Below are 14,511 nucleotides of genomic sequence, written 5' to 3'. Positions count from 1 at the left end.
ACCTAAGCGCTAATCCACTTATAAACACAGCATAAGCATTCTTTTATGACCTACAGAGAACATACTGAACCACAGTATGAATCTTGATAAACTTCAAAAATCATATAAAACTTCTTCTGGACACTTTTGATTCATCTATGAAATGATAACTTTTGGGAAGGGGGGATGTCACACATGACTTTCAGCTACTAAATAAGCAAATGCCTGCAAAAGTTATATCTTGGCTCTTCAACCAAAATTCCTCAATGGGATTCTCCCTCAACTTCTCTGCCTATATTCATCATATCTGTAGCTAACCATGCAGGTTAGCTTCCCTTCCCCCACCCATTGCTCTGCTCATTTATTCCTCTGGGGCAAGCCAAGTTGCTCTGAGCAGTCTGCTTTCTAGAGGAACCTCTATTCTCTTGCCAACTCTCCTCCCACTTTCATCAGACTTGAAGATCCTAAACCATACAAACCCATAGGGAACTATACAGTCCAAGAAGAACCATCAGAGGCCTGCCACACCAAGGCTATCGAGGTTAATCCCCCATACCGATACCTATTACAACAGGAACATCCAATAACTCAAGCCATTCAGATGGCTAAAGTCCCTCAAAAGAACACAATCAACAAAAGCCAGAGATATATGATACCTTCAGAGCACAGCTACCCTACTAGAGCAAGCACTGGATGTCCAAACACAACCAAAGCACAAGAAAATGACCTTAAATCCAAACTTATAAAGATGATAGAAGCGTGTAAAGAGGAAATGAATGAATCTCTCAAAGAAATACAGGGAAAAAATCAAACAGGTAGAGGCTTTTGAAAAGGAAATAAATAAATTTCTAAAAGAAATACATGAAAATACAATTAAACAGGTAAAGCAAATATATAAAACTGTTCAAGAACTGAAAATGGAAATAGAAGCAGCAAAGAAAACACAAACAGAGGGAATCCTGGAGATGGAAAACCTAGGGAGGAAAGTATAGAATATTTTACCTGAACACAAAAGAATAGACTTTTTTCTCAGCACCTCATGCATCCTTTCCAAAAATTGACCATATAGTGAGTCGCAAAGCAAGCCTCAATAGATATAAGAAAATAGAAATAATGTCTTGTATCTTATCAGACCACAATGGACTAAAACTGAACTTCAATAACAGAAATGCTAGAAAGCCTCCACACTCATGAAAATTGAACAACTCTACTTTTCCTGTGTCAGGGAAAACATAAAAAAAAGAAATAATAGACTTTTTTAAATGTAATGAAAATGAAGGCATAAATACCAAAATTGATTGGATACAGTGAAAGCAGTGCTAAGAGGAAAGTTCATAGCACTAAGAAATTAATTACTCATATCAGCAACTTAAAAGTATACCTTAAAGCTATAGAAAAAAAGAAGCAAGCACACCAAAGAGGATTAGAAGGCATCAGATAATCAAGATCAGGGCTGGCAATCAGTTACAAAGAAAACAATACAAAGAGTCAAGGAAACCAGGAGCTAGTAATTTGAGAAAATCAACAAGATAAACAAACCCTTAGCCAAACTAACCAAAAAAGAAAGACACAGTATACAAATAAACAAAAATCAGTAATGGAAAGGAAGACATAACAATAGACACTGAGGGAATTCAAATAATCATTAAGTCAAAAGCCTATACTTCAAAAAATTGAAAAATCTTAATGAAATGGATGTTTTCTAGATGGATAACAGTTTACCAAAGTTAAATCAAGATCGATTAATATAGATTATTAATAATCTAAGCTATTTAAACAACCCTATAACTCCTAAAGAAATAGATGCAGTCAACAACAACAAAAAAAAGCTAATACCAATTCTCCACAAACTATTCCCCAAAATAGAACCAGAAGGAGCACTGCCAACCTCATTCTATGGGACCACAATTACCCTGGCATCTAAATCACACACACACACACACACACACACACACACACACACACACACACAAAGAGAATATGAGACTGATTTCTCTTATGAACACTGATGCAAAAATATTCAATAACTACTCGAAAACAAAATCCAGGAACATATCAAAAGCATCATCCATCATGACTAAGTAGGCTTCATCTTAGGGATACAGAGCTGATTCAATATGAAAATCCATCTACATATTCTACTGTATAAACAAACCAAAAGAAAAATATCACTGACCATCTCATTAGATGATAAAAATGCCTTTGAAAAAATCTATCGCCCCCTCCATGTTAAAAGTACTAGAGAGATCAATGATCTAGGCACTTATCTAAACATAATCAAAGCAATATAATATACAGCAAGCCAATAGCCAACATTCAACTAAATGGAGAGAAACTTAAAGCAAGTCCACTAAAATCAGGGATAAGACAAGGCTGCTACTTTCTCCCAATCTACTCAATATAGTATTGAAGTTCTAGCAAGAGAAATAAGATAACTAAAGGAGATCCAGGGAGCACAGATAGGAAAGGAAGAAGTAAAGGTATCACTATTTGCAGATGATATGACAGTATACATAAACTACCCCAAAACTTCTACCAAAAACTCCTACAGCTGATAAGCACCTTCAGCAATCTGGCTGGATACAAAATTCACTCAAAGAAATCAGTAGCCCTGATTTATACAAATGATAAGAAATTTGGGAAACAACACCCTTTACAGTAGCCATGAATAGTATTAAATGTTTTGGTGTAATTCTAGCCAAGTAAATGAAAGACCTGTATGACAGGAACTTCAAATTTCTGAAGAAAGGTATTGAAGAAGACATCAGAAGATGGAAAGATCTCCCATGGTCATGGACAGATGGCCATCTTACCAAAAGCTATATACAGATTCAATGCAATCCCCATTAAAATTCTAACACAGTTTTTATAGGCCCAGAAAGAGCTATTCTCAACTTCATATGGAATAACAAAAAAACTCTAGATAGACTCTAGATAGACAAAACAATCCTGAGCAAGAAAATAACTTTGGAGGAATCACCATCCCTGACCTCAAGTTATACTACAGAGCAATAATGATAAAAAAAACTGTATGATAATGATACAGAAACAGATACATTGATACATTGACCAATGGAATCAAATCATAACACAGATATAAACTCACACACCTATGGATACTTGAGTTTTGATAAAGAAGCTAAAAACGTACAATGGTAAAAAAAGCAAGCATCTTCAACAAATGGTTCTGGCCTCATTGGATGTCTGCATGTAGAAGAATGAAAATAGAGACATATTTATCACCCTGCAGAAAATTCAAGTCCAAGTAGATCAAGGACATCAACATAAATGTAGGTATACTAAATCTCATAGAAGAGAAAGTTGGAATATATTGGACCCATTGGCATAGGAGACAATTTCCTGAACAAAATACCAATGGCTCAGGATCTGAGATCAACAACTGATAAATGGAACCTCATGAAACTACATAGCTTTTGTAAGGGAAAGGACACTGTCAAAAGTATAAATTAGTTGCCTACAGATTGAGAAAGTATCTTCACCAACCCTACATGTGACAGAGGGCTAATAACAAAAATTTATAGATAACTCAAGAAGTTAAATGTCAAGGACCCAAATGAGCCAATTAAAAAGTGGGGTACAGAGCTAAACAGAGAATTCAAGGTAGAGGAATCTCAAATGGCTGTGGAGCACTTAAAGACATGTTCAACATCCGTAGTCACCAGGGAAATGCAGATCAAAACAGCTCTGAGGTTACAGCTTACACTGCTCAAAATGGCTAAGATCAAAAACTCAAGTGATAGCACATGCTCATGAGGATGTGGAAGAATGGAAGCACTCCTCCAATGATGATAGGAGTACAACCTTGTATGGCCACTTTTAAAGTCAATTTTGTGATTTCTCAGAAAACTGGGAACAGTTTTACCTCAAGAGCCAGCTATAACACTCCTGGGCATATATTAGAAAGATGCTCCAACAACCCACAAAGATACTTGTTCACCTATGTTCTTAGTAGCTTTCTTTATAATATCCAGGAACTGGAAACAACTTAGATGTTCCTCAATGGAAGAATGGATAATGAAAATGTGGTACATCTATTTAATGGAATACTATTCAGCTATTAAAAACAAAGACATCATGAATTTTGGAGGCAAATGGATAGAACTTGAGAATATCATCCTGAGTGAGGTAACCCAGTCCCCAATAGACATGCATGGCATGTACTGACTTATAAGTAGATATTAGCCATAAAGTAGAGGATACCCATGCTAAAGTCCACATACCCAAAGAAGCTAAACAAGAAGGAAGGCAAAAGCAAGGAGGTTTGAATCTCACTTTGAAGGGGAGATAAAATAGTCATATGTAACAGAGGGAGGGAACTGGGTGGCAGAGGAGATGAGGAGAGGAATTGGGGTGTGTTCAGGTTAAGGTGTGGGAAGGGATAGGAGAGATGGCCTTATGGCCATGAGAATAAATAGAAATCTACAACTGACAGGGATGGCGACGTATTGGGGGGGGGGTCTCAGGCAAGACAGAGACCTGGGATAAGGGAGGTGCCCAAGAATCAATGAGAGGTGATCTTAGCTGTGACTCAGAGCACTAGGAATATGAAACCTGAAGAGGCTACCTCCTTTAGTCTTGCAAGATCCCCAGTGGAGCAATAGGGATACCAATCCACCCACAAAACTTTCAATTCAAAGTGTATCCTGTCTCCAAGAAATATAGAAAAGGAGGATGGATCAGAGACTGATGGAATGGCCAAGCAATAACCTACCAAACTTGAGATCCATCCCTTGAGCAAGTACCAATTCCTGACACTCTTATGATACTCTCTCATGCTTGCAGATAGGAGCCTAGCATGGCTGTCCTCTCAGAGGTTCACCCAGCAGCAGCAGAGTAAGATAGATGTAGACAGCCAAACAGTGGATGGATCTTGGGGACTCTTATAGAAGCATAGGTAGAAGGATTGTGGGCCACAAATGGAATAGGAACTCCACAGGAAGATCAACAGAATCAACTAACGTGGACCCCTTGGGCTCTCAGAAACTGAACTACCAACCAAAAACCACACACAGGCTAGACCTAGGCCTCTCCACACATATTTAGCAGATACACAGCTTGGTCTTCATGTGGGTGCTGAACAACTAGACCGGGGTTTATCCCAAAAGCTGTTGCTTGTTTGTGGCATATGTTTTTCTGTCTGGGCTGCCCTGCCTGGTCTCAGTGAGAAAAGATGCTCGTAGCCTAGAAGAGACTTGATGTGCCAGGGTAGGGGGATACCCACTGGTGCCCCCACCTTCTTAGAATAGAAGGGAAGGAGAGAATGGGGAAAGAATTGTTGGAGGAACTGATTGGGAAAGGGCAGTATGTGGGATGTAAAGGGAATAATTTAAAAGTAAATTAATTAAATGTAATTAATTAAAAAATCCTGAGTATATTACTGATGATATGTTGAGCTTGCAGACAGAAGCCTAGTATGGCTGTTAGAGCCTGAGAGGCTCTACCAGCAGCTAACTGAGACACATGAAGATACAGACACCCATTGGACTGAGGTCGGGACCTATATGGAAGAGTTAAGGGAAGCATTGAAAGACCTGAAGGGGAAGGCAACCCCATAGGAAGACCAGCAGGGTCAACTAACCTGGACCCCTGGGAACTTCCAGAGATTCCAAAGAACATAAACGGGCTGGTCCAAGACCCCTAGCACATATGTAGCAAAGGACTGACTTCCTTGTGTGGCCCCAGTGGGAGAGGATGCACCCAGACCTATAAAGACTTAATGCCCCAGAGAGGGGAATTCCAGGTAGCAGTACCCCCTCAGTGGCAATGGGAATAGGGTGGGGAACCCTAGGAGGGGGAACTGGGAGGGGGCAACATTTGGGATGTAAGTATATAAAATAATTAATTTTAAAAATTTGAGCTGCTCACAACCATCTGTAATGAGATCTGATGCCCTCTTCTGGTGTGTGTGAAGACAGCTACAGGGTACTCATATATTAAAATAAATAAATCTTTAAAAAGATTTATTTTTAAAAGACCCTCAACCTAGCTGTCTGGAAGTCAGTATTCTGCTAGCAGCCTTCGGATGAAGGTAGGACTCTCTCATCTCTGCCTGCACATGCCTGCCTGGACACTGCCATGTTTCCCACCTTGATAATAATGGACTGAACCTCTGAACCTGTAAAGCATAATTAAATGTCATCCTTTATAAGACTTATTTGTCATGGTGTCTGTTTGAAGCCCCAAGACAACTACCACCACCACCACCACCACCACCATCATCATCATCATCATTTTGTCATTTAGTTCTTACCTGGCAGAGATAACTAACGGCTCCAGACCTGTAGACAAAATGAAGCAAGAGGACAGCCACCAAGATTTGAAGCTTGCCTCCTTTGAATTTTTTCTTTTAAACTTTAATAATAAAATCATGTTCAAGCTACTGAAAAAAAATTCTGAGCGTTTTAACAAATATATAAAATTAATCAGTTAATCAGTCAAAAGGAGAAGAGGAAGAAGAGGAGCAGGAGGAGGAGGAGGAGGAGGAGGAGAAGGAGAAGGAGAGAAAGAAAGAAAGGAGGGAGAAAGAAATAGAGAATAAAATAGAGGAGACCCTTAAGCCTTAAGGAAAATTCTAGAGCTGAATGACTTCCCTGAGATGCACTTACAAATATTTTGAAAATGAACAAGATCAGCATTTAATACTTTCAAAGAAGTGAGGAAACCAGAGGATACTTCTCAGTTCTGTCTAAGTTTGCCCTTCAAAATACCCTTCGCTTGAAGCAATCCTTCCTTTTTCATTAAAAATGTGGTGAGAGCACAGGCTTTGCTCAGCACATGCCAAGCGTACTCTAGACTATTGCCATCTGTTCTCCATGCCGTCTGGAATGCATTCATCCTGAGCCATTGCATTGCCATCCTTTGACCAGCAGACTCCTTTCTCCCAGGCCCTGCTCCTAGAAGCCACCAGTCTGATCTCTTACATGAGTGACAAATATTCTGACATGAGAAGACTGGAAACTGAATTGATTGAAATCCAAGTTTCTCCTAATCAGTGTGTAGTATTTAACATGTATTTCTCTAGTAACAAAAAGGAAAAGGAGAACCAGAAACAGAACCAGAAGAACAAGAACAACAAGAAGAAAAAGAAAGAGATGAGTTTTTAAATATGTAAGAACAACTAAAAGTTATGTTACTGGGAACTAGAGATGGCTCAGCAGGTAAGGGCATTAGTAGCTTTTTCTGAGGACCCAGGTTCAATGCTCTGCAGCTCACATCTGTCTATAGCTTTAGTTCCAGAGGATCTGGCACACTCTCACAGACATAAATGCAAGTAAAACATTGAAGCACAGAAAAAACTAATAAATCTTTAGAAAAACACTTTATGTTAATTTTCCAAAGTAATTGCTTCATAAAAAAATAATTTGGAGAAATGTTTTCAAATGACAATTTGCAGAACTCTACACTGCTAATGTTGGTGGCATATCCTTCCAAGGAGTCTTTAAAGACTTAAGATTTTCATGGTGTGCAGTCATTGCTATATTCCAAGGTAAGATTTTAATATGTCTTAGTTAGGGTTTCCCATTGCTGAAACCAAAGAGACATTATGACCAAGGCAACTCTTACAAAGAACATCATTTAATTGGGGCTGCCTTATAGGTTCAGAGACTCAGTCCATTATCATCAAGTCAGAAACATGGCACAAGATGAACTGAAAGTTCTACATTTTGTTCCAAAGGCAAACAGGAGCCCAACCCCATAGTGATACACTTTCTCTAACAAGGCCACACCTTCTAATAGTGCCACTCCCCAGGCCAAGCAAATTCAAACCATCACAATATGTTTACACATTAAAGATATACATTTTCTTGAAAAGGTTAAGTTTAGAAATATTTGAGGGTTGAGGAGATGGGTCAGTGAATATGGTGCTTTCTGCTCCAGCATGAGGACCCGAGTTTAGAGGCACTCCAAGACAACAGACAGAAAGAGTTGCCTTAGTTCGCATCTTCAGGGCAAGACTCTCAGCTCAGTGAAAGATCACTGGAAGATCGTGTTTTCACCATTAAATTAAAATCATTCGACTTGCAGTTTGGTTGCTAATTCAATGAAGCCAAATTTTATCATCATGAGGACCTCATGGCCAGAACCCTCTTTACCCTGAAATCCTTTCTTCATATGCAGTCCACTCTTTACCATACCCAGGGTAGTAAAAAAAAAAAAACTCTCCGAGGTCCCCCAGCCACTGTCAGTTCTGCTCCTTGGGGGTGGGGAAGCTTGTATTTTTCTATGTATGTATATTATTATCAAATCTTCTCTTCTTCTTATTCATAGGAAAGACAAAAAAAAAAAAAAAAAAACTCCCTACTATTGTAGCATGGAATTTAGTTCATCGTCCATCATCATTTCTAGCTATTTCATTTTTATATGAAATTCAGTTTTCTCATCCATCTACCCTCCATCAGTTTAGCAATTTTTCTGTATTTCTAAATGCTAGTTATCCTGTATTTCAATAGCTACATTATGATGGTTTTATATATACCTTGCAAATAAATTGATCTTGTATATTTATTTATTTGTTTGTTTGCTTTGCTTTGTTCCAGAATGTTACTAGTCAAGTGTTAAGAATGATGCCACATTATTTCCAACCATTTCGTCTTCCTCATGGACACGAAAGTAAATGTTTCCCAGCTTCCTTGATGGTGCTTATGGATAAGTGCCCAAATTTTATGAAATGTAAAGTGAGTTAAAATGATGTGTGCTTTGTACAGGACCAAACCATAAAGCTCTTCTTGTTATTTTGGGTATGTATCCATCCATCCAGATTATGTTTAAGAACAAATTAAAATTAGAAATGAAGGTAGAACTGTAAAAGTAAAGGTTATGAAGCTCTATTGAGAGGAGATACACGTGCCAGGGACATTTACCTGAGTGAGCAATAAACATATTTTGAGTGATGCCAATATTACACACACAAGCTATTTATCTGGTGAATATATATTGTTCAGAAATGATTAATAATGAATTACTATTTGGGATGTACTTTATTCACTTTTAATTGAGTCCTATGTTATTGACTTTGGGGCTTAGTGTTAGAGATGGTGATGAATTCTTTGAGAAGAATGTATAGAGAGAAATTCATGAGGAAACAGAGTTTGCAATGAATGGGAAATTAAATCAATGTGTATGAAATCCAATCTTTACAGTGGAAGCAACTGACAGAAATAAGGTCATGTATTGCCATCAAGAGTGTTTCCATTATCCAAAATATTATCGATACAGCAATAATAATTAAGGATAAGATTCAATGTGTCCACAAGTGCTTTCTGCATGTCTCTGTGTTGCCCACATGCTGGGGAAAGATAAATCCCTAAGGCTTGTTTAATAGTTAGAAGTTCCAACTTGGCCACTACTTGAGATGCAAATCTTCATTCTCCTTGCATTAGCTTTGGTTTGATCCTGTTGTCTACTTACTAACCCCACACTGGACTTCTTCACTTCCTAGGCACTGTTGGCCCTTAGAGCTAGATGTTTATTACAAGGCAAGCTGTTTAGCAGAGTCCTTGGCCTCTACCCACTAGGTAATAGTGGTACTCTTCCCTAGAACTCTATGGTGACAAATTGTTTGCAGTCATTGTCATAGTCCCTGGATGATGACCTCACTCCCTCCCTGTTCTACAGACTTTTATCTCTACATTTCTGGGAACTCATTGTTTCTTTTACGTGAATTTTTAAAATGTATATTTTCCATTGCTTGTCCCCTGTTATTATTTAATGGGTTAAAATCTTTATTTTAGTTCATTACATTTTCTTGTTAGCATACTGACAGAATGCACAAATGACAGTTATTGAAAATGTATGGGTCTTGATTTAAACTATTCTGCTTGATTTAATAGTTTAGTCAATACTCTAATTTCCCATGATTGATCTTGATTGTCCACTGAATTAAATCTTGGGATCTTAAGAGATGGTCAAGCTGTTAATGCATAATTCTACTGATGAGTTAGAAGTATCTTTCCCTGAGAACTCTGAAGGGATTGTTTTGTTATATTTAACTTCTAGCATCTATATCACTAAATTTAGTGCAGTTTTGAATATGACCTTACTGATTTTCTTTTTCCTGAGAAGCTTCTACTTTTTTTTTTTTTTTTTTTTTTTTTTTTGTGTTTAGTGCTATTTAACTTACCAGGACGGACTTTTGAGCGGGGGCCTTGTACCATTGTTCTGATCACTTGGAAATCCTTCTCTGTCAGAAAGTAAAGTTTATATCCTTCAGCTTGGGGATGTTTTTCAGTATTTGATCATTTTTCTCATTGAACTTCAATAATCCTTTCTCCTGCAGCTCTAAATCTTCATTGTTGAAGTTCCTGGAATAACTCTACTACTTATTCCTGATTCTTAAATATTTCCCTTACTTTATCAATAAAGTTTTTCTGCCTCACCTTTTACTACCATAATTTTATTTCCAAATATTTTGTTCTTTTCTGATATTAGATCACTGTTTCAGTTGTATGAGTACAATTAGTCTCATATCTTCACAGATCTAAAAATGCCTTTTAAGTTTAAGAAGTTATTGTTACCGGATCCATTGCTTTGCTGGATCCATTTCCTCTGTTGTGTTTACTATGGTGTTTATTCCTAATGCTAGAAGCTTCTTTATAAGCCTGGCTATGGAAGGCTTTTTTTCTTTTAAAAAGCAAATAAAATTCAGTATTCTCAGATACACAAGTCTATGTAAGTCTTGTTCTTGTCTGGATATTGCATGGTGCTTAAATGGACTTTGTGGGGATTAGTCAAAGTCTGTTGTTTTCTAATTACTACAGTAACTCTAATACTTCTAGTTACTTGAGACATTAGTCTGTAGAACTAGTTATTCACCATTCCTTCTAGTGTGTGCTTATCAATATATTTATAACATTCTAAAAGTTAATTGAACAGAGGTAGCTGGACTTCAATGATTGACTAATTAATGCCTCAATTTCTCATATGATTCCCTTGACTTTAGCTATATGCAGGGTCCTGAGGCCTAACAGAAGGTGAAGAACACTGAATCTTTTATTTATAAGCCTACTTATTTAATATTTTTATGTGTGTGGATGTGTTGACTGGTTCCTGAGGAACCCAGAAGAGGGATTTGAATACCGTGAAACTGGAGTTAGTGCAGTGAATCAAACCTGTAACATGTCAAAGAACAGTCAATGCCTCAAAACAACTCCAAAGTCCCTAGGACATTAGATCTTAATGCAGGGTTAGATTAAGCAACCTACAGAACCAGGTGACTTGTACCATAGCTAACAAATCCTAATTTTCTCTTGACACATGAAGACTACTATGCACTTAAATGACTACTTCATTTTGTTTATAAGCCTCATTGTAGCTCCATGATGAAATATCCCACTTCTATTGAGCTTATTAATGAACACATTATTTTCAGCTTTGATAAACTAAGCTCCTAATGACCAAGATAATTTAAATGATCCCCCAAAAGGACACAAGTCCCAGTCCGTGAGATCTGAGGATTCTGCTTTATGTGATAGGAGCAGGTGCTGACAAATGAGATTAAGTTAAGGATTTTGGAAAAGGAAGTTATTGCTCATTTCTGTGGTGCTCTTTAAATGTACTCTCAAGTGGATTTTTTGACCACAGAAGAGGAAGAAGGGTATGTAACAATGGACAAAGAACCATCGTTTACAATACTTTAATGCTTGATTGACAAGGAAGAGGGCACCCTCTCAAAGCTGGAAATGGCAAGGAAGGTCTATTATGTGGAGACTATTGACACACCATGATCTTTTTGCAGGCTGAGATACCCCAAAACCTACTTCTAATAATGATTTTCAAATGTTTGACTCCCCTTCAAGCTCACCATCCAAAGATAGGGAACAAAAGATGGCAAATAGGACAAGGGGGCATGGACCTGTTTAGAAGTAGCTCTTTTGAGTAATTCTAATCTCCTTTTGTCAGGATATCAACAGTCCAGTTTAGTAGTGTCAGGATACCAAACATGAATCAGCAATGGCAAGCACAATCTGCCAAACTTCTACCGTACCTTTCTCAATGAAGTAAAGATCAGTGAAGATGCAAGACCAACCAAGCATTGCAAATCTAGCTATGCAAGCACATCATTACTGTCCATTGAGTCCCACTTGTACTATCTCCAAACATAATATGTCCTCCTATGAGTCTTGCCTCAGCAAAACACCATGTGAGTCTGCATTACATAACCAGAAACTTCCACTTCACCTTTCAATTTCTTGATTCTGAACATGTGTTGTCAACAATTTTTTTGCAATTGCTGAAAGCAACTGTGACATACCAATGCACCCGTCATCCACCTGCACCTCAGCTCCCCAAACTCTGCTATAATTACTCCCTATACACAGTTTCTTGTTTTCAACCCAACAAACGATTTGTGAACTAAGATTTTTTTAAGGCAAGAAGTGGGAAAGAGAGGTTGGTGAAATGACCTGGAAGAGTGAACAAGAAGTTCTGTGTTATTTAACACTTCAGACGTAGAAGTCAGGGAACAAAAAGAAGAAGCAGCATTAGTAGAGATAATTATTGAAGTGCCTAAGATTTTGTTAAAAACAAAAGCTGTTCTATTTAGAAATGCAGAATCCAAGTCAACAAAGAACTTAAGATTAATTGAATTGGGCAAATATAAACCTAAATTAAAATTAAATCACATAGTATCAATAAATAACTTTAAAAAGTTAAAAGCCTGAACTTGGTTTGGATTTGCTAACACTGAGGGGGATGAAAATTCATGTAGGACAGAAGTGGACTTTAAACTATGAATATCATGGGAAGAAACTGAAAGTATCAAAAATGCTAATATGTGTGTTAACCTAGAATTTTTATTTTTAAAATACAGCTATAGAAATGAAGGCATTTATATTTAAACATTTGAAGAAAAAAAAGGGAAAAAAGAAGGAAAAGGAAGAAAGGTAGGAAGAATGTGGGTGTAGCTAGTATTTATTTTATGCTTTGGTCAAATTTCTATAAAATTATATGCATGTGAGTGTGTATAGAAATTCTTGAAGAAAGTATAACAAAACATTAACAATACCATGCCCAGAGAATTATATCTTATATTGACATTATACTTAATTCCTTTAAAAACACATAGTATGTTTGTCAATAATCATGTACTATAAACTTATATAACAAAAATAAGAAAGCTATTTTCTTGTGTAAAAATAAAGAAAAACGCTGACACTGGGTTCCTAGCTAGAGGAAATCTACTGCTAATCATAGAGGAAAGTGATTTTTCAGGGTGTTGGAGAAGAAGAAGAAGAAGAAGAAGATGATGATGATGATGATGATGATGATGATGATGATGATGATGATGAAATCAGTGTTCCCAAAAAGAAGCTGGTGGACCCTGTGGCTGGAGCAGGTGGTCCTAGGAGCCACTTCAAAGTCAAACACTCTTTAGACAATGATGAAGAGGATGATGGTGAGGGGTCCAGCAAATATGATATCCTGGCCTCAGAGTTTGTCGAAGGTCAGGAAGCAGCTACTCTCTCTAGTGAGGGGGGGGTGTGAGGATCACACCCTTCAACCTGCAGGAAGAGATGGAGGAAGGCCACGTTGATGCAGATGGCAACTATTTCCTGAACCAGGATGTGAAGATACGAGACAGCTGGCTGGAATGGCTACCTGATAAACAACAGGTTTCAGACTCAGAGGAGGAAGGCAGCCTGGGTCAGACTCCAATGAATGTCCAAGCTCTCCTGAAGGGACTTCTGGAGTTGTTATTGCCAAGACAGACAATGGCTGGGGCACTTTGGAGTCTGGGGGCCTGAGGAAGAGGCAAAGGGAACATCAAGGGGACTGAACAGCCCAATTCTCCCCAGAGTCTAGACTGGCTATCTGGGTTGGCTGATCAAATGGTGGCTCGAGGCAACCTTGGTGTATACCAGGAAACAAGGGAGCAGTTGGCTATGCAACTGAAAGGTTTGGGGTATCAGCCCCAGAGATCAAAAGACCCCACACCTCCACCCTCCCTGGACTAAGGAAGTAGCAGAAGGAGAACTGGAAACCCCAACCCCTACCCATAGAGAAGAAGCAGATTCAGTAGGAGATGGTTTGATGGATGTGATGTGGGAGTATAAATGGGAGAAGTAAGGATATTGGAGGCCACTCTAAAGCCATTGTCTCTTTCCCAATAAAAGCCTTGAGTGTGCATCAGGACCTTGACTGTGCTAATGGCCAAGAGCCAAGGCTTCTCCATAGCTCCTTTTGGCGTCACCTGGTAGGTCCTTGAATGTTTCCTCCCAAGAAACTTCCTCACATGCTTCTCTCTGGTGTCTTAGACCACCTTAGTTTTGTTTCCCACCCTTGGAGGCAGAGGAAGAGTCCATCAGGTGTCCTGTGTAAAATTCCCTCTATCACTCTGTTCTTCAGTCCCTGTTCTGCTGATCTTTGGCTCTTAGGACCTCAAATCTCTGTCCTGGCAGCTCCTTTGTAGCTGGGACATTTGGAAGACTTTGAAATTCTATTGGGAGATCCTCTTAAACATGGATTCTCCTCTTCTCCCTAGTCTGATTTTTCTACCCCTCACCCTCCTGCAGT

General features: G+C 38.3%; 1 pseudogene; it reads left to right on the top strand.

Annotated features, from left to right (window-relative positions):
* The first annotated feature begins 13,266 nt into the window (after nt 1-13,266).
* On the top strand, nt 13,267-14,064 carry LOC116906190 (annotated as a pseudogene).
* Nucleotides 14,065-14,511: the final 447 nt, after the last annotated feature.

The sequence above is a fragment of the Rattus rattus genome, chromosome 7 (genome assembly GCF_011064425.1).
Source record: "Rattus rattus isolate New Zealand chromosome 7, Rrattus_CSIRO_v1, whole genome shotgun sequence".
Lineage (NCBI taxonomy): Eukaryota > Metazoa > Chordata > Mammalia > Rodentia > Muridae > Rattus > Rattus rattus.
Note: the sequence above shows the minus strand (reverse complement) of the source record. Positions and strands in the feature narration are given on the sequence as shown.